Source organism: Furipterus horrens, unplaced genomic scaffold (genome assembly GCF_987537825.1).
Source record: "Furipterus horrens unplaced genomic scaffold, mFurHor1.1.pri manual_scaffold_11, whole genome shotgun sequence".
Lineage (NCBI taxonomy): Eukaryota > Metazoa > Chordata > Mammalia > Chiroptera > Furipteridae > Furipterus > Furipterus horrens.
Window position 1 is genome coordinate 80055393 of NW_028327181.1, and position 27619 is coordinate 80083011.

The 27619-nt window shown below is 39.4% G+C and overlaps 1 protein-coding gene across 4 annotated transcripts in view; it reads right to left on the minus strand.

Annotated features, from left to right (window-relative positions):
• STAT3 (signal transducer and activator of transcription 3) overlaps positions 1-26456 on the minus strand; it is a 52085-nt gene extending 25629 nt beyond the window's left edge. For 2 of the 4 annotated variants that reach the window (XM_090292582.1, XM_090292581.1), the window contains exon 1: positions 26209-26455. The gene's annotated coding sequence lies outside the window, so the exon portion shown is untranslated. Of the gene's footprint in view, positions 1-26208 lie in introns of all 4 variants that reach the window. The other 2 variants (XM_090292584.1, XM_090292583.1) reach the window with 1 other exon arrangement.
• Positions 26457-27619: the final 1163 nt, after the last annotated feature.

Here is a 27619-nt window from a genome sequence, read left to right on the forward strand (position 1 = left end):
ATCACTAGCCAGGTTGTCTAGGAAAACCAGTGTCAACTAGCTTTGTGATAATGGTTTTACTGGAAAAAATTTTAAAGAGCCCACTTCATTTCACAATCTCATTTCTGGTTTTTCAAATTACAAGTTAATCTGAAGAACCTTACTAAATTCTAATTAAAGTACTTCTTATCTACGGAATAATTCCAAGTCTGTGATTTAATAACCACTTTCACTAAACCTCAGAACACGAAGAGTGATTTGCACAACAATTTAAGTGCCAAGTACCATTAGGAGTGCTTAGGAGAGAAGTTAATTCATTCCATACAGTGGCTAGCTTAGGGCTAGCTTAATTCTCTCAAGGTGTTTACTAAATTTAGGTTAGAAGACAGTAAATGTTAGCATATGAAGGAAAATGTGATATGGTTTCTACAACTGAAGAAAAAAGAAAAAGAAAAATGAAACAGTAAGTCACCAAAGACTTAATGAACTTTTCAAAACAGGAATTTCTCAGTCCCTTGGGGATAACTTCACCAACAAGTCATAAAGCAAACAACTATTGTCTAATGGGGAACTTATTACTGTAAAGATCACTACAAAAGTTTGTCCAAAAACACAGTTCTCATTTATATACTTCAATCTAAAGTAACCAAGGGCAAGCCAAGAAACACAAGTCAGGACCACTTACCAAAGAGTTCCGTTACATCATTTCATAAAACTTCTTTTAAAATAAGACTTGTACTTACGTTCACACACCAGTGGGTTTACAAGAGGGCAAAGGGCAGGAGGGGAGATAGTGAGGAGAGGGAGGAAAACCAGGTACATCGAGAACAGAAAGTGATCTAAAGATAATTTCTTTTCCACTTTGTAATGTGTCATGTGATTTTTCTTTGGGTGTTGGCCATATTCTGTATTAGAAATACCTCTATCTTAAAGAGAGCATACTTGTAGTCTTTTATCTGTTGCCTACACAAAGAACCTCTTTGCTGTCAGGAAGGGCTCAGTGGCTAAGGCAAAGTATAAAGTAACAGAGAAATACACTTGCACTAATTTCTATAGATGCTAGCCTCATAAAGAAGATATTCTTAAAGGATTATAAAAGTAATAATTTTCATTGTAGAAACTGAGGGGGGGGGGATCCCACTATCTAGAACTACACTTGATGTACCATGTTGGTCTAATTCCTTTTAATCTATCTCAAGAGTATGTATATACACTTAATTTCTTTTTAAAAGTTGGGTTCATAGTATTTTTACAGCTTTGTATTCTCCTTTAAACCTTATTATATAGTTAACATTTTCTATACAAAGAAATTTTTGTTTAAAGCCCATAAAACAACTATTTGATTTCTATTAGTGTTTTCAATATAATCCTACTAAACCCATTGAGAGCCACTGAATTTACTTATATTTGCAAATTCTAATTTATTTATTCTCACATCACATTCCAAAAAATAATATGAAGTAGCTGCAAACTCCTTAAAGAAAATTAGGGAAGAGAAAAAATAAAGAGGCAATTAATGCTCAAAAAAGACACTCAACCTTTATGAAACTTTCACTGTAGGATTAAAGGTATAGTGAATGACAGAGAGCCCACATTTAAATATTAACGTTGTTTTTAACCATTGTTAACAATTCATAATTACCCTAGAGAGTAAGACTAAAATTTCAAATTTAAAAAAGATAATTGAAAATAAGTACACTTGATCCCTAGCCAGGTAGCTCAACTGGTCAGTTAGAGCATCACCCCAATACACCAAGGTTGGGGGTTCAATCCCAATCACGGCACATACAAGAATCAACCAATGAATGCATAAATAAGTGGAATAGCAAACTGATGCTTCTCTCTCTCTTCCCCTCTTCTCTCTCTCTAAAACTCAATAAATAAAAATTAAAAATAAGTACTCTTGTATAATACACATATAATTTCATTGCTTACAAATTCAAATAGTACCTTTATAAGGTTTAAAGCTAGATATTTGCCTTTACAACAAGTTTATATATAAATCTAATATTGACTTCCTAGAAAGACCAAATGTTAACACTTGAGTGCCCAATCTGAACTATACTTATTGTAATATTCAAGTATTTAAAATTACAAATAATAGGATTTGCTTTAAAGTCAGAAACCAACTCTTCCTTGCAAAAATGGACATTGCGATATAAGTGAACTTGAATAGAACTCTCCACTAATGTGCCAAAATTGAATATATGAAAGGAGTACTAAATTACTGAGGAGTAGAACTTGGAAAAATAAGGAAAAGAACAGTTTTTAATGACACTCTGGAGCAATCTAAACCCAACAAAGTCTATTTCCCTCATTCTTCTTATTTCACTTTAATTCTTCTAGGAAGAGTTAAAGAAAGCAACTTGTGTCAAGCACATCATTTTTGCCATTCCTGATCTTATCATTAGCACTACCTTTGCATAGTTATCTAATGTATATCCAGAAACAGAGAATAAAATGTATCAGGTTTAACTTTTAAGAGGCGAAGACTACCAGGAACGTGAACAGCAAAAAGGAAAGGAAACCTAGTGCTCCGATCCTGGAATTACAGACAGCCAGGGTTCTAAAAACCAAACCAGAAGAATTACCCCCAAATCTAGTGCTCACCCAACTGTCTTTGGGAAAAACATCTAAGAACTATGAATTACAAAGACCTCTTATTATTTCAAATCTAATAGTGTTAAGACACCCCATGTGGGAAGGCCACCCTCCCCTCCACACCCCCACTCTTATTAGGAATTTCTGGACTCAAGGGTAGGTAGGACAACTACCATGTCCAGCTTGAAGCAGCTAGAGTAGCATGAGACCTTCGGCCATTGTCTTTTATAAGATTATAAAGGGTCTTAAGTCTAAGAGGGGGAAATTGTTATTTTTTATTGTTATAAAAAATTAATTAAATTTTTTTTAAAAAGAAGAATATAGGAAAGGGTGAAGCCAAAGAACTTGTATGCATGACCCATGGACATGAACTAAGGGGGCTGGGATTGCTTGGGGAAGTGGGGTACTGGGCACAGGGGAGCAAAGGGGGAAAATATTGGAACTATTGTAACAACATAATCAATAAAATATATAAAAAAAGTAGTGTTAAGACATTTAAAAAGACAAACTGATGTATTCTCCATACTGCCTTTGGGATAGGCACTATATCTGATCATAAATTCTTCAGATTAAAGAAGCAAGAGCCTAACAAACATAATTTTCTCTAAATTGAAAGTAACACAGCTAGACATGCTTCGTCAATTACTAAGTGTGCAGTTTATGGTTAAAGATGCCTGAGAACTGGTCTGACTCTACATAAAAACCACAAAACAGACCAAATTTGTGTGTCACATGGCCTCCCCACGTTGTGACTCGTCCATTCCCCCAACCAGACACTCTGCTCCAAAGCAGTGGGGTGTGAGGTCAAGGAAACAAGTGACGTGACACCGGCTGGGCCGGGGTGCAAACCCTGACGGTCATTTACCATCTCGTTGTTTGGGAAACATTACTTGACCACTGAACAGGCTTGTTCTTCGGTAAGATGGGAAAGCACGCCTCTTTGAAGGATTGTTGTTAAAGTAAAAATTATATATATAATGGATGTACAGAGTCCCTCCTATAAAGTAGGGTGCTGGGTGCACCTTACTGCAGGATTGTTCCTTCCCCCATGGCACCCACTGCATCAACATTTCTTATGCTAAGTAAATTTCCTCAATGCCCTGGGAAACAGATTAATTCCTTAAATTAGGCAAATTAAATGACAGAGTCAGCTTTCCCTGCTCTGTAAAACACATGCATTTTAATGGGCCTTTGTATCATATCCCAAGGGAGGAAGTTAGTAATACTGGGATCTGGTATATGTAGGTAAGGGGACAAGGGGGGAACAAAAGAATTAGGTGGTGCCCTAATCAGATACTTCCATTCTTAGTCCACCTGAGGACAGCTCCAGGTCCTAAGAAGACTAAGGTAAAAACACTAAGTGATATCCAAATAAACAAAAAAGATAAAAAATTACCTTGGTTTAAGATAAAAATAACTAATGATTATGGCTAATATTTATATAGTACTTACTATGTGCCAGACACTGTTTTAAGCACTTGACACATATTTATTTACACATTTCATCTCACAACAATCCTCTAAGATAGATGTTATTTTTCTCCCTTTTACAGAGGAGGAAACCAAGGCACAGAATTTTTAGTGGGTCATCCAAGGTCATACAGGTAGTAAAGGTATGGAGCTGGAAGCCTAACCCAAATACCATAGTCTGTTGTCAGAGTCCCTGCTTTAACCACTATGCTAGTGTGGGTGTCTTCATTGATCTTTAAGCAGCCCATGAGTCAACCATGATACCAAGTCAATGTGACCTTATGGTATTTTAACAGACAAATGTAGTATTACAACTAAAGGATCTATCAGTTCTGCTGAAACTGGCCCACATCTAGAATGATATTCTAATTGTATCACATTTTAAATGGCACACTAAAAAACAAACACATTCAGGAAGGGACGGTCAGGGTGCAAGGAGCCAAAAAAACTCGAATGTTTTGTCCAGTAAGAAGGCTTGGAGAACAGGAAGTGGGGTGAGCAGAGAAAAAACTAAATTTCAGGAGAGGCTCTCAAATACTTGGAGATCAGTACATGAAAGGGTAAATCGCTCCAGAACTGAAGTCTGTTTCCCCATATCTATTCCCAAATTCTGTCCTCTGGCTGCAGATTAGAATTATAAGGGCAGATACTTTTTTAAATAAATAAATACATAGAGATGCCTGGAAACCAAATCAGATGCCAACTTGGAATTGCTGAGGGTGGGAACCAGATTTGATATTTGTAAGTTCCTCAGATACTGCTAATGTGTGGCCAGATTGAGGACCTGGGAGAACGAGCAGAAGTCAGAGCTCAACTCTGGATGCACACATCAGAACCACCTAAGGGGCTCTCAGAAGCCAGACACTGGTCCTTACTCCAGATGGACTGAATAATAATCCCCAGGGTGGGGTCCAGGCAGTTGTCATGAAACAGAACACTGTAGAGACTGCCTAAGGAGACTGTGGTGTGAAATGAGTTGGAGAAGGCTCTCGTGGAAGCCACATGAATAGGGCAATGGTGAGGTCTGCAAAATTTTAAGCAGACAAATGATAATTTGATTTATATTTCAGAAAGATCCCTCAGCATGAAATAATCAAGGTGAGAGACGGTGGTGGCCCAAACTTGGGTAGTGGCCTCAGAAATGTTTTCAAGTAGACATCTTCCAGAGACATTAACAAGGAAGATGTCATAGAGCTTGGTGACTAGTTGAAAAGCAAAGGTAACTCAGAGAAAGTAAGAAATAAGGGACAACCTCCCAGGTTCTTATTGCATTTGGTATTCAAATGGAGGTTAAATGCTTGCCCTGAGAAATATCACACCAGTAATTCTGATACTGGGAAAGCAACTGGGCTGGATGGGCTCTAAAGACTATTCAGTCTATAAATTATGATCAAGTTCTAGTCCCTCAAGACATAAAGTTACTGCAATCTAAAGTAAATGCTGCAGTATAAGTAGTAAATTGCTATTTAATAAAAAAATGTCCAGGGTTTGTACTACCGCTGACTGATAAACTTCACCCTTCCCTCAACAAAAGGAGTCAAAAGAAAATCGGCCAGAAATCTCGGAGCCGCAATGTGGCTGGGCCACAACAAGAGCTTTGAACTGTCTCCCCACATATGCTTGCCTCCCTCCAGTCCATTTCCATAGTGTAGAGAGACCTTTTCAAGACACAGACTTGCCTTTACGGGGTAGCTCAGTTGGTTAGAGCACTGTCCTGATATGCTAAGGTTGCAGATTTGATCCCCGGTCAGGGCACATACAGGAATCAACCACTGACTGTATAAATAAGTGGAACAACAAAAAAATGATTTCTCTCTCTCACTTACTCTAAAATGAATGAATAAATAAATCAACAAGTAGGTAGATAAATAAAAAAGACTGATAACTCTGCATCATTCTTAGGCAGAAATAAAATACATAATATTAAGCCAGAAGAGTGATGTGCTTAGAGCATGGATCCTGGAGCCACAGTGAATTCTGGCTCCACCACTTAGATGTATGTGAGTGCCAGTTATTTTGCCTGTTCGTGCCTCAGTTTCCTCATCTGTAGAAAGAGGGAGAAAACAGGACTTACCTCACAGGGTCATTGTTAGAACTAACGGGTTAATACACACAGGGCACTTAGGACACAGCTGGCACACAGTAGAAAGTGTTTGTAAGTGTCCGTAACGTGACAGACAGCCTGGCCAGCCCTGCCTTTCCTGTGTCAGCGGGCACCAGCCTGCTGGCTGAGCTTGTGGCACTCATCCTGCTCTTCTCCCAGCTGCTTGAAAACACCAACACCTCCCTCCACGCGTGCTCTGCATGCCTTCCTTCCACCACCACCACCGCTGCTTGGACCTGAGCACTGCAATCCCCTAACTTGTACTTACAACCACTATGCTGGGACGGCTCCATGACGACAGGCAGAAACTTGGCTTTTGCTCACTATTGTCCTCCCCCGTGGCCCAACCCCCCCAGCACCCAGCTTAGTGCCTGGCTTAAAACAGGTTTTCAAAAAATACGTCTTGAATGTATAAATCACAGATGCGAATTACAACTACATTGATAAGCCAGATTCTCCAGGCGAAGACACTGTATTCTGAGAAGCAGAACAAGGCTTCCCATTTCGCTTTTTGAAAAATTCAAAGATGATCCTGCATTGACCTTTCAGTAAGAATAAAATCACAACATTCCCCCAGCTGAAAAACATAACTAACTTCTCAATGTGCACCATAAAATCTTCATCGCTGCTTAAGTCTCTCCAACTCCTCAGCCAAACTAGGCAAACTCCAGCTCCGCTCTCCAGCCTCAAATGACTTTCAAAACTGTCCCATCTTGCATCAAGTCAACTTAGTTTCCCCTCACCCCCGCCCCTCACAGACTTGTTCCTTTCTCACAGATATTCTCGCCTGTAATGCTCTCCCCCTTGGTGTACGTCCCCTTCCTGCTAGGGCTAGACAGGCTTTCCCTAACCCACCTCTGGTCCGGTCACTGCTTTAACTCTGAATGCCTGCAGTACTTATACACACAGCTGAGGTTTTTTCTTGTTTTAATTCCATTGTCTCCATTTGAGGAGAATCTCCGCTCTCTGCTCATAACCCTCAGGTATCGTTCAGATTTAGGGCTTCCAACAGGCTATCAGATTTAAGACACCAAATGAACACTTCCTTTATGGGCTCCTTTCCTCACCTTTACATATGCACACACGCAACGGTTTCTACTGAGCAGCCACTGATGGCCACGAGACTGAAAAGCAGGCAGCCAGCGGCTTCCACATCTGGGAAAGCAGGATGAGCTCTGCTCTGTATGATTGGCTGCCTAGAATTTGGAAGGTTTTCCGGAGAGAAGCAAAGCATCCTTCCAATGAGCTGTGAATGCTGACAGACTCATCTTCACAGGAATCAGAGGCAGACTGCCAAGTTTTTTAAACAGAAGGCATACAGCCTTTGAGAAACAATTGTCGGTTGGGCAAGCACATTGTCATGCCAAAATTTCCAGGCCTGAAGACAACTGAAGGGCGAAGAGCAAGCTGCTGGGAAAAGCCTGTGAGTTTGTTATCTTTAGCCAAAGCCCAAATAAAAGAGTCATAAAAGGATCCACTGATCCAGAATGCCAGGTAAGTTATTGATATTCTTCTAAGACAGGTAATTGAAATAAAGCAGAGAAAGAAAACTTAAACTCTGAATCTCAACATCCCAAACCCACAGTAGAGATCCAATACTTTTTGAATAGAAGGAAGAACCTTTTTGCAAATTTACACAGGTCCCTTTCCCTATAAGAGATGTTAAGGTAATCCTGGTCACTTAGCAGGAAGCGATTTATAACTGGGACTGAAAGTCCACATCCATGGATCCTGTCTTAGAACTCCTTCCTTCAAAGTAACTATGGAAAGGGGGGAAGAACCTCAAATTCAAATAGCAGTTTTGGAGGCTGGGAGACAAGCCCCAAATTCTTTGATACTTTTCCCACTGAAAGAAGGGATCTTTGTCCCCTGCTCTTGAACCTGGCTAAGCCAATGACAGAAGTATCCACATGCAACTTCCAAGGCCATGCTGCATCACCTATTTCTCTTGGAAGGCTCCTTCTCCAGAAACCAGCAGACATCCTGTGAAAAGCCCAAGGCAGAAAGAGGGAGAGGCCACATGGAAGCACCTGGTCTACTGTTCCAGCTGAGATGACCTTTGACTCATCCCAGCTCAGGCACCTATGTGAGTGAAGCAGCAGTGATTGCCCCCAGATGTTCCAAGTCTTCCCAGCTGAGGCCCCACATACTGTGGAGCAAAGACAAGACATCTCTACTGGGCCTGTCTAAATTCCAGCCCCAGAATTCGTATGCATCACAAAATGGTTGCTGCTGTATGCCCTAACTGTGAGGTGGTTTATTGCATTTGGTGACTAGAACAACACTTTTACTAACATATTGATAGATAACATTTTTGGGAGTCCAACTCCATGAGAAAAGAATTTGCAATTTCAAAGAAAACGTTGTGCTGTTAAAAGTATTGTAACAGTTAATTTCTTTATTCCTCTATGGTCTCACTTTGTAAATAACTCATCCAGTCCCACTCTTTCAAAATAACTATACACTGACAATCCCCAAATTTACATCCCCAGCCCTGTCCTTTCTCATGAACTCCAGTGGCCTATATCTAACTGCCTACTCAATATCTGCACTTGGATATCTAACAAGCATCTCAGACCTAATGTATCCCAAACTAACCCCTTAGTTAAAAACCTTTCCCAGCCAACTTCTCCTCTAATCTTCCCCATTTTAGGAAATGACAACTCCATCCTTGCATGCGCTCAAACTGAAAACCTTGAAAATCAGACTTGACTCCAATCTCTCTCTTCCACTTCCTCCTCTTCTTCCTCCTTCCTCCTCTTCCCCTCACAACATCCAATCCATGAATAAATTCTGTTGGTTCTGTCTTCAAAATATATCGAGAATGTGAGTACTTCTCACCACCTCCACGGCTATTGTTCTACAATCTTAATCCAAGCCACCATCATCTCTTACCTAGATTACTGCCTTCAACTTCCAACTAGTCTTCATGCTCTCATCCTTGTCTCTCTACAATCTATTCTCCACATCACAAATCCTTTCAAAACATAAGTAAGACCATTTTTATTCCTCTGCTTAAAACCCACTTAGAAAATACCCAGACTCCGACCATGGCCCACCAGACAATCCATTTTGCCCATGGATGCCTCTCCTACCTCCTCTCCCATTGTTGTCCCCTTTGCTCACACTTGCCTCCTTTCTGCTCCTGAAACACACCATGGACATTCCTGCCCTAGGCCTTTTGTACTTTCTTCCATGGCCTAGAAAGCTCTTTTCCCACATAGGAAGATCTTCCTCTAGATAATTACACTGCTCACTCCCTCACTCATTCAGGCCTCTGCACGAATGTCCCTTGATAACAATCTATCTAAAACAGTACATCTACCTCTGCTGAATTTTTCTTCACATTGTTATCACCCTCCAATACATTATATATTGTTTTATCTCCTTTCACCACCACCTGCTAGGGATGTAAGCTCCTTAAGAACAAAGACTTTCTTCTGTTCACTGCTCCTTTTCCCAGCACCTAGCAGATGCTCAAATATTTGTTGAATAAATGAATAAAAATGAAATACATTTTAAAAAATATCTGTAACATACCTGTAGCATAAAGAAGACTGAAATACCTTAAGAAACTAATTAACTTCACATAAGGGCATAAGCTGATATTCCTTAAGAATGAGCTAAATAGGTTCAATAATTCATGCAAATTTACTGTAAGTGACAAAGCAAATATACAGTTTCCCAATAGAATTTATATTAAAAGTAAGCCTCAAAAGACTTTTTAAAAATATAAGGCTTGGCCCATAAAGCTTAACTTTTATATAGTAGTTGTTTCTCCTTAAATTGTAATAATGAGACCTGTTGTCATCTAAAAGAGGACATTTCATGACATGTGCTACTGGTAGAATTTTAGAATTTAGAAATTATACCATAAGTAAATACTGACATGTGAACACTAAATGAGGCATCTTATAAAACATTAAAACTACGTGGATGACTAAGTTTATTTTGAGATATTCCCAAAGTGAAAGGTCTAAGACCCAACCTAAGGTCATTAACAAATCTCTTGACACAATAAACACAATAAATCTATTGCTTCGTTTTCAATGCCTTACCCTCAAGAGACTTGAGGTCCAACTCAATAACAAAAAGCATTTGTTGTTGTTATATAAGCTCTTAATAATTTCATATACATATGGATCTATAGGAGATATGGTAATGCTAAGAGAAGGGGTAACCAGTCCAAGTAGAAGGAATAGCATATGTAAAACAGGAGTACTCAAAAGAACATGACATAGATCTACTGGTTAAACATGATCAAAAATCTATTAAAGTGACAGTAAAGCAAGAGCAATGGGTACAAACCCACAAGGACAAACAAAAAGGAAACAAGATGACAGTGGGCAAAAGATGTGAATAAACTTCTCAAACCCAGAAAGTGGAGAGATGGTAACTGACCTCGCACAGCTGATAAAACTAAATAGAAAGTGCCTGAAGAAGGGATTTCCAACCAGAAGCATGCTGTATGACCCCTCAAAGCTCCAAGTTGGAGGCAGTAGGTATGACTGAAGGCAGGGGCTAAAAGGTTTAGCTGAAAATAGAATTGGTTGAAAAATCTGTATTAAGAGCACTTAAATTCCCCAGGTACCTACCTCTCTCCAAACCCAACAGGAAACAGAATTCTTATTGTCTGGAGAAAGCTAAGTCTGGACTTAGAGACACCAGACACAGCTGTGAGCAAGAGATTAGGAAGGAAGCTACACACATCAGCTCCCAGAACCCTGGCAGCCAGAGCCTCTCCCAACTCCACAGAAAAGCCCAACATACAACAAACCCAATAAGCACATAAGACCACTCAGCTTTAAGAACTAAGAACTACTATGCTTTTGAAGAAAACCTCCAAGATGAGAGAGATGAACACAGACTAAAGGATCAAACCCAGTATTCTGAGTATTAGGAGCTGACAAAAATTTCACAAAACTATAAATAATATCTTTGGAGAGACAAATTATACACATTAAACAGAAATAGGATACAAGTGAAGATGAAGATGGAAATGGCAACTGAAATAAGGAATTCCTGAAATTGACAATGATGGCCAGAATTAAAAATTAAATAGATGGCCCTGGCTGGGTAGCTCAGTTGATTAGAGTATTATCCTGCTACAACAAGGTTGTGTGTGGGTTTGATCCCCAATCAGGGCACATACAAGAATCAACCAATAAATGCATAAGTAAGTGGAACAACAAATCGATGTTTCTGGCCTCTCTCTCCCTCCCTCTTTCTCGCTAAAATCAATAAATCTTTTAAAAAGTTTAAATTAAATAGCTGAGTTGAAAGACAGAATGAAGGGAACCTCCGAGAACATAATGCACAACAAAAAAAAAGATAGAAAATAGAAGCAGGGCGGGGGACGGGGGGGAGCAAAAACAAAATAAAATAAAATTCAGATGATCTGTGCAGAAGATCCATATCTGACCAAACAGATAGGTAGCTCAGTTGGTTAGAGCATCATCCCCATACGACAAGATTGCAGATTTGATCTCCAGTCAGGGCACATACAAGAGTAACAAGTCAATTTCTTTCTTTCTCTCTCTCTCAGTCTTCCAGTCTCTTTCTCTCTCTCTCTCTCAAATCAATAATAAAAATAAAACAAAATAAAATAAACCCACACTAAGGCACATCCCATGCAATTTCAGAACAGTGGAACAACGAAGTTATACAAGCTTTCAGAGAAAAGAAGCGGGTCTCCTGGAGAGAAATGCAAATCAGAACAGCATCAGACTTTGGACACAAACATTAACAGATTCTAAGGCAACTGAGCCAAAAATTCTTTCAAAGCAATGAGCAAATGATCCAATGCCCACCCAAATGATCATTCAAGCATGAAGAGAATAAAAACATTTCAGGTACGAGACAACTCAAAAAATGTGCTTCCCACACACCTTTTCTTGACAGTGTGTTACCAGAACATGAGCTTCAACAAATGAAGCTGTAAAACCAGAAAAAGGAAGACATGGGATCCAAAAAACGGGAAATCCAATGTAGGAGGGTGGTAAAAGGAGACTCAGATTGCAGCAGGGGGAGGGTGGGGGAAGGAGTGCCAAGAAAATAATGAATAGATTGTCAATGTGTTTACGTATTTGAAGTAAACTGTCAGGTGTTTCAGAGACCTGCTGGAACATTTGGGGAAGTGTAAGGAAAAAAATTTTTAAGAAAAATATTAAGTCCAGAGAAAAACAAATATTTGTATGTCAAAGGAAACATAATCAGAGTATACTACTGGCTTATCAGTGAACAATATTTATTTAGTTGAAATAAAATGTATGATTAGTGGTTTAACAAAAGTGGTTTAAAATTATGATGCTGCCCTGGCTGGTGTGGCTCAGTCAGTTGGGCGTTGTCTGCAAAGCGAAAGTTCACAGGTTCAGTTCCTGGCCAGGGCACATACCAAGGTCCCCGGTCAGGGAGCATGTGAGAAGCAAACGATCTATGTCTCTCTCGCATCGATGTTTCTCTCCCTCTCTTTTCCCCTCCCGTCCCCTTTCTCTCAAAACAAATAAATAAAATCTTTTGAAAAATATCTTCACCAATAATGACAGGAACTTAAAAAGTATCTAAAATTTGATATATCAAAAATAGTAGTATAAAATTATTACTTAGAAGTATGGACATAATACCAGAAAAAAAAGCTAAATACTTTGCAAGTGGCCATCTCTGGGAAGCAACAGGCAGAAGTGAGGAGGGATGAGACAAAAGACTTACCAATATGCCTTTCAGTATTCTTCCATTTCTAAATTATCTGTATGCATTACTTGGATAAAAATTAAAACTATGTTTTAAAGTGAAATGCTTAGTACCAAAATTAAAAAAAAAGAAAAGGTAACATCATGTTATATTCTCTCAAAAGGAATCTCCTTACTGGACTCATTCACCCATTTATATGCTAAAAAAAACCCCAATTTGGAACCAAGGGCAGGGTATATAGAACTGTAAACAGGACAGACAGGTCTCTGCCTTCCTTGAAATGGAGGAAGACAGACAAGCACACCAGGAAGATAATTAACTCTGGAGATAAGAACAGTAAAGGTGACCGAATAGTGAGTGACTCAGGTCTGAGTAGCATACTTTTAGATAATCAGGGAAGTCATCTTAGAGGAAGTAACTATTTGTAACTATTTGTTCTGGAAAACAGACCTTTTTATGTTAAAATCTCAGCTTGGAGTTTCCAAGACCAAAAGGGTAGTGTAAAAGGACATTCCTAAATCTTTTTACTTGCACAACTGGGGTGATGCCATTTACTTAGATGGGGAAAGCTGGGGAGAATGGCCCAAACTTGTGGTGAGGAAGTTTAAGAGCTATGTTTTAGACGAGATACACAGGAGACAACTACAGACTGTCCAAGGGGAAACGTCAAGTAAGTAGCAGCGTACAGGTATTGGGAGCCTAGAGATACCTGTGTTGGGAGGTACACCTTTGACAGTCATCAGGCTAGAGAGGATCGATACAGCCAAAGTAAAGGTAAGATAACATAGGTAGGAATACAGAAAAAAAGAAAAGAGAGCCCAAGACAGAGGCCTGAGGCATTTCAACGTTAGTGTTTAGGAAAAGGATGAACCAGGAAAGATCCAATAGAAAAACCAATAAGACTGAAGAAAAACCAGGGGTCACAGAAGCCAAAAGAACAGAGATGTTCAACTGTGTCCAATATCAGAGTAAAGGCTGAACAAAATGGTCATGGAGTAGTAGCATCTATTCACTGGTGGCACTCCTTCCTTCAATTAGGTTAGTGTTGCTGAACCCCAAGATAAAGCCACCAAGAAGTCAAAAGGCACTCAAGCCACTCTTGCTCCTTTTCTTCCTAGGATTCACTGACTTAGAGGCTCTCAGGACCCCCAGGAACACTGTCTTCTCGCTCTTGTCCCTTAATCTGACCCCCCAAAAAATGATTAAAAAGGGCCTGAGAAGAATGGCCTCTAGAAATAGTGATATTCCTCCCTCAAAAGATTTTTAATTCTTCAGTATTTCTCCACTATTCTAATCCAACTAGGCTCAGCAACGTACAGGTCTTAAGAAGGAATCACTACACCATCCAGCACATTATATATAAAGGCAGACAGATTAAACATAAAGACCAGTACTCTGGACTATGGCCCTTGGCCAGCCTTATTGAGACCCAGGAGAGTTTGAAGATTAATTTAGGGGAGGGAGAGGCAAGTACTCCATTTCATTGTCCCTGGCACAGTAACTACAAGCAGCCTGAAGTTTGTTTTGGCGTGAGCTTGAATTCTAATAGTTTTTAAAAGGTTTAAGGAAGAAAAATTAAATTTATCTAAAATAGACAAAGAACTCTTAAAACTCTCTCAAAAATAAGAAAACAATCCAATTTAAAAAATAATCTGAACAGGCACATCATCAAAAAAGTATACAGATGGCAAAAAAACCAAAAAACCAAAAAAACATATGAAAGGATGCTTGACATCATATGTTAACAGGAAATTGCAAATTAAAACGAGACACCACTAACCATGTATTAGAAGGGCCAAAACCCAAAATACCGACAGTACCAAGTGATGGTGAGGATGTGGAGCAACAGGAACTCTCATTCATTTCTCATGAGAATGCAAAATGGTACAGCTACTTTGGAAGACAGCTTGACAGTGTCTTAGAAAACTAAATATACTCCTAACATATAATCTAGCAATCACTCTCCTTGGTATTTACTCAAATGAATTGAAAATTTATGTCTACACACACACACACACACACACACACACACACACACAAACCTGTACACAAATATTTATAGCAGCTTTCTTCATAAATGCCAAAACTTAGAAGCAATCAAGATGTCCTTCAATAGGTAAATGGATAAAAAACTATGATACACATAGACAATTGAATATCATTCAGCAATAGGAAGAAATGAGCTATCAAGCCCTGAAAAGACATGGAGGAATCTAAATGAATGTTGCTCAGTGAAAGAGAGCAGTCTAAAACAGCTACATACTATTTGATCCCTACTATATGATATTCTGAAGAAGATAAAACTATGGAGATAGTAAAAAAAGACCAGTGGTTGCCATGGATTGGGGGAAGGATGAGTAAGTAGAGCACAGGGGATCTTTAGGGCAGTAAAACTACACTGTGTGATACTGTAATGGCAGATACATGTCACTGTACATCTGTCAAAATGTATAATAGAATGCTAATGTAAACTATGAACTTTAATTAATAATAATGTATCAATATTGGCTCATCAATTGTAACAAATGTACCATACTAATGCAACATGTTAATAATGCAGAAACTGTGGGGAAGAGAACGAAGGTATAAGGAAATTCTGTACTTTCTGCTCACATTTTCTATATACCTAAAACTGCTCTAAAAATACATAGCTTATCAATTTTTAAATATGTGAATTGAGCTCTATGAAAAATATTTTAAAGGGTACATCTGACCCATAAAGTTTAAATTATATTCAAAATGAAAGATGAGCTATCTCCCCTATTAGGCAAGCATTTCTATGAAAGTCTTATCAGAATGAATATACTTGAAAAACATGTGACCTTGATGTACATCATAGTTCTAAATGACATAAGCACTCTTCAGAGAACAGCTGATCTTATCCATTAGCATCCACACAGAGGTTAAGAAAAGGTTCGTTAGAAAGAAAAAGAATGAATACTTAGAAATAACATAAGAAAAAAAGAATGAATACCTAGAAAATAGTGAAGAAACACTATTCCAGTCTGCACTGGGAGTAGCTTATGATCTATATTCTAAAAATCACACCCATGCAGAACCTAGCCCAAAGCATGAATTGACATTGGATTTTGCAGGTCAATCAATGCTGAATTGGCTAAGATAATGTAATAATCCTATCAAGTAGGTGGTTATTCCCACTTCACAGATAAGAACACAAATGTTAAGTAACCATGCAGATAAGGGTAGAGCTAGAAAACAAACTTGGAGTCTTCAAACTCCCAAGCTAATAGGGTCAAATTATCTGTCTTAAAGCCTTTTCTCTGCTGTAAGATCTCTGACAAGTAAAGTTATCTTTGAATTTGTTATACAATTAAAAGAAAAAAAGGAAAAGGAGAGCTTTATTTATTTTACATGTTATAAATTAAAGTTAACATTATTATAAAGACATGTCTAAATAGAGTAACACTTAAGAGAATTTAAAGATAATTCTTTTTTAAAGCTTTTATTTATTGATTTGAGAGAAGAGAGACATTGATTTGTTGTTCCACTTATTTATGCATTCATTGGTTGATGTTTGTTATGTGCCCTGACCGGGATGGAACGTGCAACCTTGGCGTATCTGTATGACACTCTAACCGACTGAGCAGCTTGGCCAGGGCTAGACAATTCTTAAATTGTCTTTAGAAAGGAATCCAAGCAGTCAGAAACTGTCTTAACAAGTTCGTAAGTATTATTAAAAAATAAGCAGACCGAACATTAATTCAGTAAGATCGTGATTGCTTTGATAGGCATAATCTATCCTTGATTAATACTCAGATTCAATGATACCAAGAAGAGTAAACAGAATAAAAATAACTCTCCAAAGCATTTTCCCTTAGTAGACTACATGTCTACTCTACCATTTATCTTTACCTCCAAAACAACAACAATTCCTAAACCCTTTGGATGTAACTTCACAGACCTGAAGATTTCATAATTTAGGGTCCTTAAGAGCAGCAGTTCTCAAACCAAGGACCACCTGCACCAGAATATCTGGCTGCCTGCCAAAATGACCATAGATCTACTAAATCAGACTCTCTGGGGCAGAGCCACAGAATCTTTTCTTTTTAAACAAACACCCCAGGGATTCTTATGTCAAAGGATTTTACACCAGCAGTTCTCAAACTTTTTACTCTCAGGACTTACAACTGTAAAAACTGAGGACGGCAAGAAGTTTTGTTTATACAGTTATATCTATTAGTATTTGTATTAGAAATTAAAACTGAGACATTTAAAAAATAAAAATCCATTTAAAAATAATAAACCTATAACATGTTAACATAAATAACATTTCTATGGAAAAAATCTATATTTTCCAAAAAATGAAGAGTATCATTGTTAAAGTTTTTAAAATGTCTCTAATGTCTGGCTTCCTAGAACACAGCCAGCTGTATTCTCATATATGCTTTTGCAATCACTCTGTTGCTGTATGTTGTTTAGGTTGAAGTATATGAAGAAAATTGGGCCTCACAGCAGTTGGAAAAGGGAGGAGAGTAGCTTAATAGCCTTTTCGGGTAATTTTCGTTATTCTTCTTTGATACCACACCAAAGCTTGACATTTGATAGTGTCTCAAAGGTTAAAGGCAGTGTGGAATCTGAAACCATATCAATGAACTTTTAATACTCAGTTACATTAAGATCCATTAGTCTATCTTGCTTTTTTCCATGCATAGTTTTGAAATATCATGCACTAATCGCTTAGAAAACACTATTTCAGGCACATGCAGACCTCCCAAATGTTGATACATTTCATTATACATTATCAAAAAAATCACATTTGTTACCAGTACCCTGGTAGGCCTGGCAGTCATTCTTTCAAGTAAAAATAGTGTCCCATGAAAAAAGCAGCTAGCCCAAGATAGCAGTTCAAACAATTCCACAGTGCTTCTTCCTGAGACAACCACCACACTTCTGTATGCAGCAGAAGTACTTTATGTAGGGCCCCCATTTCAATAAAGATTACCAAAAGGAAGCATCCTCAAGAGTTGAGATAATGAAATTAATACTGTTTACCGGTTCAGCATGGACATTTAGTGAAATCATTTTTTTTTCTGAGTGCACTGAATACAGTCACTAAAAGTATAAGTGAAAAGGCCACTAAGTAAAAACACAAATAATATTATGAAAGTAGTTCTGACCTCAAAGACACTCCCCCCACCCCCCACCCCCACCGCCCCACAAAGATTCTCAGGAGCCCCTAAGGGTCTGCTGGACAATACTCTGAGAATTGCTGCTATAAACAACTCCAGCAAAAGCATCAGTGAGCAACTCATCCCTGGGAACAATACAAAATATCAAAAACAACCCCTGCTCCACTTGCCAAAGGAGCAATGGGGCTTAAACAAAACAGTTTGTTGTGTTTTAGGAATGGAGTGGTTGAAATCAAGGCAAGATGGTCCCTGGCACAGAGATATATGAACAGCAAGCTTAATAAAAAAAAAAAAATTGGGTTGGGGGAGTTGCAATAATTCCTATCCGCCCAAGTGACACACATGCTGGGGTTTCATTTAATGAAGTAGCTAGACTTCTCCCCAGAATTAAACTTTAAGTTTAAAAGGGGAAATGTGTAATCTCTTAACTGAAAAGCTACATTTCTAAACAGTATGCATGTTATGACCAAAACATTAAAAGTACACATGTAGAGATTTATTCGTGTGTGTCTGAACACAAATGGGAATATTTACAACACAGTTTTCTGCCTTTAGATTCTGCAAACAATCTATGCCTATCATTAGGAGAGTAATTAAGTAAATAATAACATCCATAGCCTAGAACACTACTATACAGACCATAACAACATGAGAGGGATATAAACACATTCACGTGGAGTGTTTTCTATGATAAGTGACAAAAGCAAGATAAAGAATTATAGTATATAATTTGCTCCTACCTGTGGAAAGGAAAAAAAGAGAATATGTTTGCATGTGTACACATAAATCACTCTGAAAAGATAAGTGAGAAATAGGTAACCAGCTGTCCCTGAGAAGAGCATTCAGAAGACAAGATGACGAGAAGTCTTTCCACTTACTACACACCTTTTTATACTAATTAATTTAAACCTTTTTTTCATAAAATATCACTTTTAGAATCAAGAAAACTGGAGTCCAGAACTGAAAAACAAAACTAATATATTCTTGCTACAAATCTATGGTTAAGACTCACATTCATCTTTCCTACAGAAAGGGGAGGCACTTTAATCCAGAGGCGGTAGGGATCTTCTCTGACCCCCACCTCCAGTCTCACTCTCCATTACTTGGAAAATATTCTCAATAGGTATAGAAGAATGGTACTCTCATTGTGAAGCCTAGGTAATGGAGGCAGAGGTCTATGGATCACACAGCTGCATACAGGCACTTCTGACCCAGGGCACCTTGAATATGTCTATAAAGAAACAAGACTTTTTTTAAAAATTAATAAACTTTAATTTTTAAAGCAGCTTTAGGTTCAGAGCAAAATTAAGTGGAAAGTACAGAGAGTTCCCATAAACCCCCTGTCCTCCAACAAGCATAACATCCCCCACAACGGACATCTGGAACCACAGCGGTACACTGGAGAAAGAGGAATCACAGATTGCTCCATGATTCTTTAACATAGTAATCAGGTTCCTAAAGTGTCCCACATGCTTGTACCCACTTATATTCCACTCTTATTTATGCACTCTGACGCAAAGGGACAATAACACATGGAATTAGGAATAAATATTGACATTCGGCTTCAGAATGCTTCAATTATTCCACCTGCCCCTGTGTGTTAGACAGTCACCATCCTAATTATGTTTCAGTTTGTTTAATGTTTCAATAAATTTGCTTTCCCTAAACATATTGATAAAAAGAGGCCCAACTACAAAATGGACTTGTCAGGCAGTCAGTCTGAGATTAAATATTTATTGTGTCTAAACCACAAGTAGAAAAAAATTCAAAGGCCGACTATTTTAACGCTAACTCGATGCAATATTGCACTTGGGTTTCTAGGAGAGGTAATTACACAGCTAACATCTGGGTTTTGAGGTTTTGAAGATTACATTTGGGTGGAAAGCGGGGTGGGGGGGAGTAGGGAAGAACAAAGTAAAAGTCTAAAGCTTTCAGACTTTTTAGAAAAAGTGCTTGCTAAACAGCAAAACAAAATTAACATTAGAAAAGATGTGAAAAACATTCACTTTAGGAAGCTTTCACCTAAGTAGGTGCTCAAATTCAGGCTCAAGTCCTCTAATTCTTGTAACAAGAATGAGAGGTCAGGACATTGCAAACTAATAAAATCAATCAACAAAGCGAGAAAACAGGTGGTTAACACCAGACAAGGCAGGGTTTTCCTAAATTGGGTTTACCTTCGATAATCTAAATCAGTTTTCAGAAATGTCTTCTACAAAAACTACCCAAACATCCCCCTAATAATTTGCGCTCCTCCTCCACAATGGGGAAGCCATTTATTTACCAGAAGGTTACTTTCTCTTTCAAGCTCTGCTGGCTTCCTCCTACCGCACATAGGCCAAGAAACAACGGGAAGGCCTTTCCTTCCTGCCTTCTCCAATCCAAAACTGGAGAGCTGGTGTGCAGAGAACCCGTTTAGCAGAGAAGCTGAATGCTTCTTCTTCACCACAAGGCTATTTTGAATACTGGTTCATTTGCAAGCACAAGTTACAGGACAGGAAAATAGCCCTGTTCCTCCAATGAAAACATACACTCTTACACATACACACATGTACAAACACAGATGAGAAACGAATCACCTCCCAGCCTCAGAGAGACTATTCACTCCACCTCACCCCTAAAATGTACTGTCCCACCGTCCCTACCTCACTCCTCTACCTCTCAAACTTTCAATATTATCTGTACTTTTTGTGTCATAAAGAACTTCAAGGGACTGTTCAAATTTCTCAGTAATAAAATTTTAATGTGTTGAATGTTGCTTAAAATAAACAAGCCTCGATCATAGGTTCTGGAAGATGCAGAGAGACTTCTCACTGGGACACTGGTGTAAAGAGGAATTTTCTGTTGCTTGCTATTTCTTTTATGTGATGGGCTCCATCTCCACCACAAAGCAAATCCCCGTGGTCCCTCTTCATTTAGTTTTTTCCTATTGGGTTAGAATCTCCCAAGTACTCCTTCTTTCCTTTGTTTTGGATCATTAATGGCTACCATGAATTATAACTTCTGACTTTGTATTACAGTTAGATAGACCACTGAAGTTTTTAATAATATTAATTATTAGTACTCAAATGTTAACTATCTGCCAAGTGCTGTGCAAAGTACTTTATACACATTATCTTGTTTAATCTTCACAACTCCCCTCCAGATGCACCTACATTTTCTGGATGGAGAAACCGAAACTCAGAGAAGTTAAAGCAACTGATCCCAGGGTCTAAGAGGTGGTGGATCTGGCTTAAAGCCCAAGGAGTCTGACCTCACAGCCCATTCTTTTTTTACCTCCAACAGCAACTGTGGACCATGAAACCTTCAAACACACTGCCCAAACATTATAACACTACAAAATTGGTTAACTTAGGAGAGCTCAAAATATAAGTTCCTTGTCCAATGTAGTTAAGAAGTCAAAGGTCAGATTTAAGTTCACTGATTATAAATGTCACTTATTATGGATGGAGATAACAGAAAGGAAAACTAGATAATCCAAACCTTATTTTATGGGGGGTGGGGCAGATTTGTATTCTTTATTACTCTTTTATTAGATTGTGAAAAAGGAACTTGCAATAAATATGTCCAAGATAAACTGATAAGAAGAAAAGGCTGCAAAAAAAATATGGAGAAATATACAGCAAACTATTAACAGTATATATATAATACTGTTCATATATATATAATACATAGCTTTTAGTTCTACAAATTTAAATTTTTTACAATAACATGTATTATTTCTTTTTTTACTATTTTTAAAATTTTTTACTCAATTTATTGGGGTAACAGTGATTAAGAAAATGATATACATTTCAAGTGTACAATTCTATAATACATCATCTGTATATTGTGTTCACCACCCAGAGTCAAGTCTCCTCCTATCACCATTTATCCCCACCTTTCCCCTCTTCTATCTGCCCCCACACCGCTTTCCTTCTGGTAATTACCAAACATGTATGACTTCTGTAAACAGGACAAAACAACTTATTTTAATGACATTTGAACCCAACATGAGAGACAGGATAACTTATTTTAATGACATTTGAACCCAACAGGAAAGACGGGATAAAAGCTCCAGCTCTGCAGCTTCCTTTCCCCTCAGTTTAGCTCTCCTAAATTAAGAACTTCCACTTAGTTCCTTCAGCCCGGAATGCAACTGTTTACACTTTAGCTTTGAAGGAGAATTCCTATTCATCCTACAAAACCCTACTCAGGGGTTCCCACCTAGTAAAGCCCCTGCGTGACAAAGCCTTTTCTCACCCCTGAAGAGAATCAATCTCTTTAAGCATTTAAAAGAACTTAGATTTATGGAGTTCTTACTGTGCACCAAGCATTATGCTAAGCATTTTACCTGTATTATTTCACTGAATCTTCAACAGCCCTCAGAGATAGGTACTGTTACCGTCTCCTTTTACAGATAAGAAAACTGAGGCTCAGATTCTGACTAGGAAGTGGCAGGTCCAGGATCCAATCCCAGATCTGTCTGATTCCAGAGTTTGAGCCTTAAAACACTCTTCTGTCATCTACTCTGCCCTGTGTCCATACTGACACAGCACACCCCCTGGTTCCCACCATAATGCCTCTAGTTGTATGAAAACAGGGACCATGTTTCATTATCCTTGGATCCTTCCTAGCATAATAACTGGCCCTCAGTATGTAATGTTTGCGTAATTGAACTAAGAGTTGTGATAATCCTAACATGATAAATGAGAATGGCCATAACAGAAATTCATTCTTCCATATGCTTTTCCCTTTAAAAATTGGAGACATTCCAAGCAATTTACCACCAAAGTACCATGTGGCCATCCTGACTAACGTGCACCACAGTAAGCCAAGGTTCCTGACAATGAATATGTAACCACAACATTAATTTTCACCATAACCAACAAAGATTGACACAGCCCACCAATATTATCCAGCTGGACCTCACTAAGGCTGCTCCAGGACACCAGTGATTGATTCTTCGGGATTTGGAGATGTCCTTCAGGTGCTTTTTGGCTGGTTTTTATGAATGACCCAAAAGTTATAGTAAAATTTTGGAAATACGGAAGACATAAAATGTCAGTTTATAGCTAATTAAAAATCCCTCAAAAAACATCTCTGCACTTAACCCACACAAATCCCATAAATCAGGACACCTCTCTTTGGGTGCTGGCCCAGTTTATAAGGTCAACCTCAATGACAACACCACTAGGGCAGAGGCCATGTGCACTGATACACTCTGCACAAATTAACCAACATCAAACACATGCCCAGCTCATAGTAGGCACTCCATAATTAAACACCAGTACTTGGCCTCAAATATCTTTATTTACTGTTGTTGTTGTTGTTATTGTTATTATTATTATTTTGGCTTTAGATTATTTTTTAATTGATTGACTTCAGAGAGAGAGAAAAAACACCAACCAGTTGAAACCTGTATGCGCCCCAACAAGGGATTAAGCCCACAACCTAGCATATGCCCTGGCCGGAATAGAACCCGCAAACTTTTGGTTCAAAAAACGATGCTCCAACCAACTGAGCCGTGCAGCCAGAGCCTCAAACATCTTAAAAACTTGCCCTACAAAAGGATAGAAATGAAATTCCTTGGTTTTGTATTTAAGACATCATATAAGTAGGCACTCCTTCTCCCTCACTTACCTTCCTGATCTACCAGGATTTTGTGATATATCTCCATACCCTCTCACCCAAAATTCTTTATGTCAAATTCCAATCATTATTTAGGACCCAGATCAAATCTCTCCTTTGGTAAGAAGGCTTCCTAGACAACTCCAGGCCTCGTAACCTCTCCTTCTTCTAAAGACCTGTAGCACTTAGTGCAGCACTGTTCAATAGACCTTTCCATGGTAATGGAAATCTTCTTTATCTGTGCTATATACACTTTTTTTTTTAAATAGAAAATAGCTAATTTTTTGAATGTCAGACAGTGTCCCACCATCTTTTTGAGGACATGCTGCATTGTATGGGTAAAGCATATATCAAGTTGCCTCAGTAAACTGCAAGTTCTGTAAACATGTTATCTTATCTTCACAGCAACTTTCACTAAGTTGCAAAAGTAAATACTTGTTCATTGGTACACCACTTCTGAGAAAACTATAGGTAAAAGGTGCTGAACTCAAGGTCTGCAATGAGGGTCACTATCTCTGCCTCATCTCACATCTGAATGTCAAAACATGCAGAGGCAAGAAGAAAGTGACTTTCTGGGAATACAAATGACCACTGATCCAGCCACAAGGCACTTTGGTTGAAATGACATTTAGGTCACAACTGTCCTTCATCTACAAGCTTGCCTAAATAAATATCTCTTTCCATTAGCAAACAGCTAAATTCTGATAATAAATTATGCCGACTAAAAAGTTACTTCCCAATTTAAAGCAGTTAGAAAAATAACCTAAGCAAACCCCATATGTACTTTTTTCTCCTGTTTACATACTACCTATCTTCCATGGAGTCTTACAGCCTGTTGGTGGTTTCTCACTGTCCAGGTATTTGTTAGAACATCGATGACAGTTTTCCCAACAGACTCTACCCTATCTCTAAATCAAGACCAAATACATAAGCATAAATAGTCAAAAGAACACAAAATATACAAAAGGTGTGAGTTCCACCACTATGGCACTCTGCTGTCTTGGGCAAGTGTCTTGTTCCTTTGGCCTCAATTTTCTTCCCAACAAAATAGGATTAAGGTTATATAAACTATCTACCCCTTGTGGGTCAAGTCATAACTGGATATTTCTAAATGGTTATTCTTCCCAAAAGGACTACATATAAAAGATTCACAAATTTGCTAGTGACTAAGATCAGCCTTCCAACCTCAACAGCAATTTTTTTTTAAAGATTGCAGACTTTTTCCCCCTCTCCCACTATGCAAATGTCTGAGCATAAATTCTGCTAGTATTCCAGTCTGACACATGTAATAAGGAAATAAATGTGTTGATTCAGGGAACATAGACATATTTAATATATAGTAAAAGAGAAAGTTGGCTGAATCAAGTTATCAGTCTAAAGCCACAGATAACAGAATAAAAGTATTCTGATTTATTCAAACCAATGCTTTATCAGCACAGCTAACCAAAAAGTTACAAGTTATACAGAGTAAATACACCCTGTAACAAAACCAGCAGATCCACATCATGTACATTTATTATTTTTAAAAGAAGTGTGTCAACATCGCACACACACTTGATATAACACAGAGGGATGTGTACTAAACATGGAAAAAGCAAGTTGGGTGACAATTTGAATCTTGCTAACTAAAGCCCAACCACACACCTCACACACAGGTAAAGTTTGCACACATGGCTTCCCCAAGGCCAGCCTGTCTTTGTTTCCCTCTCCTCTGCATTTGCCCAAGATCCTGGCTCTGAGACAAAAAACTCCTACTCTTGATTGGTTCATTCTGTCCTATGCAATTAAGCAACACCACAATCCAGTAAACGCAAGGGCTCAATTATTTATCTTCTGGCCGAGTTTACCAGGTGTTTAAAAAAGAAAAGAGGTTTATTTCTCTCTAGAGCAGGCTTGATGAGGGGGGAGGGGAGTGTTATTTTGTTTTTGCTTTTTTTTTAGAAGGGGGTTGGCTTATCCTAGAAAAAGACGGGAGATAATTTAGAAAGTATGTAAGACTGTCAATTTCCCTACAGGAAACTTGACTCTTACGCAATACTCCTACCCACAACCAACTAGTCCATGAGATTGTAGGGGGAAGACACCTATTCTTACCGCCAGTGGGATACAGCTGGCTCCTAAAGACCAGGGCAAGGCCGAGGAATTCGGGGGGCGGGGCGGTGGGCTCTTTTCAACACCACCTCCACCACCCCGTGATCTCCACCGGCTTGACAGTCGCTCCTGTGGCCGGAACGTTCCCGGAGTCCCAGGGAGCAGGAAGTTGGGGGGCTGCCCCTCATTCCTGCCACCCCCACCCTAGCGTGCTCTCACCCCACGAACCTCCCCCTCGAGCCCATTCTCTCTTCCTCGTCGCCTCCCCTTTCTCCAAAGAACGAAACTTTCTTCCAGCACCCCCTGTCCCTTCAGAGGCCCGCTCCTGTCATCCCCGGGAGTTGTCCCTTCAGAGCAACCCTCCCTGTCTTCTCGTAACCTCCCGCCCCACGGAAGTTTCCTTCCACAACTTCCCCGAACAACACAGAAGCTCCCAGTCCCTCCAGCGTCCCCCGGGATCCCCAGGCCTGTGAGCCGTCGGGACAGAGGGGAGGCCCCACCCTTCACCCCCTTCACCTGTTTCTCGGGCTCAGGCCCGACAGGCCGGGGTGCGCTAGCGCCGAGGTGCGGGCCGTGGGCTCCCTCAGGCCACAGGGTCTCTCCTAGCAGACGCGGGGGGAGAGAGAGAAAGAGAGAGCCAAACGGAGCTGCTCTTCAAGGATCCGGTTCGGGTTCACTCCCTCCGCTGCGACGACGGAACCCCAGACTCTCCCTCCCGGTCTGTGCCGCCACCACAGCTCCGGAAACCTCTGAATTACAGCCCCTGCAGCCAATCCCCGCCCAGCCCCAGCCCGGCCCAGACACGCCGTCCTGCATAATTCATGAGACGGCCAGTTTTCTCGTCCACCCACAGGCCCTGGAGCGTGTACTCTACACCTAAGCCCCACCAACTGACCAATGAGGAGAGCCTCTGGGGGAAAGGCGGAGCCAACCGAGACTGTGAACGCCCCGTACTGGCTGTTCCGAAGTTTTAGTGCTCCTCCCTCTGCAGCAGCAGGGGAATTGCCGAGATCTGGGGCCCAGAAATCGGGGGGAGGGAGGAAAGATGACTGGAATGTCCTGCTAAAAACTCAGCTGAGTTCCTGGCAGTGCGTGACGTCAAGACACTTTAAATGCCCCGATGCGGCTTTCTTTTGCCTGCTCTCGCTTTTTCCGGTTCTTGACAACACGTGGCGGCTAAGGTGGGAGCCACTTACCACGTGGGAATTAGCCAGTTAGACAGTCCTGAGGTATCGCCAAATCCTCAGGGAGCCCAACACCTCAATTGGGTTTTGGGGGACAGCAAAAAAGAACATGGGTGACTCCCACCTGCTTTGAACTACAGTTCCTACGTGAGACGGGACACACACACCCGGAAATATGACGTGGAAATAGAGTAATTACTAGAGTGCGTGGGGAGAGGGTAGTAGATTTAACCCTGTTCCTCGTTCCGCCGCTTGAAGCATCAAACCCCAAAGGCTCACAAGAATGGCCAATTCACAAGAATGCAGAACACAATATATACAAAGATTGACACATATACATACTATTTTTATGCTTCTGAGTTGAAATACTTGAAATTACCAGGCCATTATTTTCCCAGTCAACTTAGATTACAAGTTTTACTGCATTGAAGCCAAGAGTTTATAGAAAATGTAGACACTTTACCTTACATAATAGAGGATGTGCTTTGCATAGTAGAATGATTTGTTTGTGAGTGTGTGTGCGTGCACGCACACAAGCACTGATACCAGTTATTTTCAATAACAGCTATTAGTGTTTGTGTTTGTTGTGTTTGTTTAGTACACAGGGGTATAAAGATGTAATCTTAAAAGGGCTCATTATGTCACCACCCAGATAACCCCTGATGACATTTTTTCAATGAAACTAACACATGTGGTTAGAAAATTTATACAGTTCAGAAAAGTTGAAAATTAAACATGAAAAT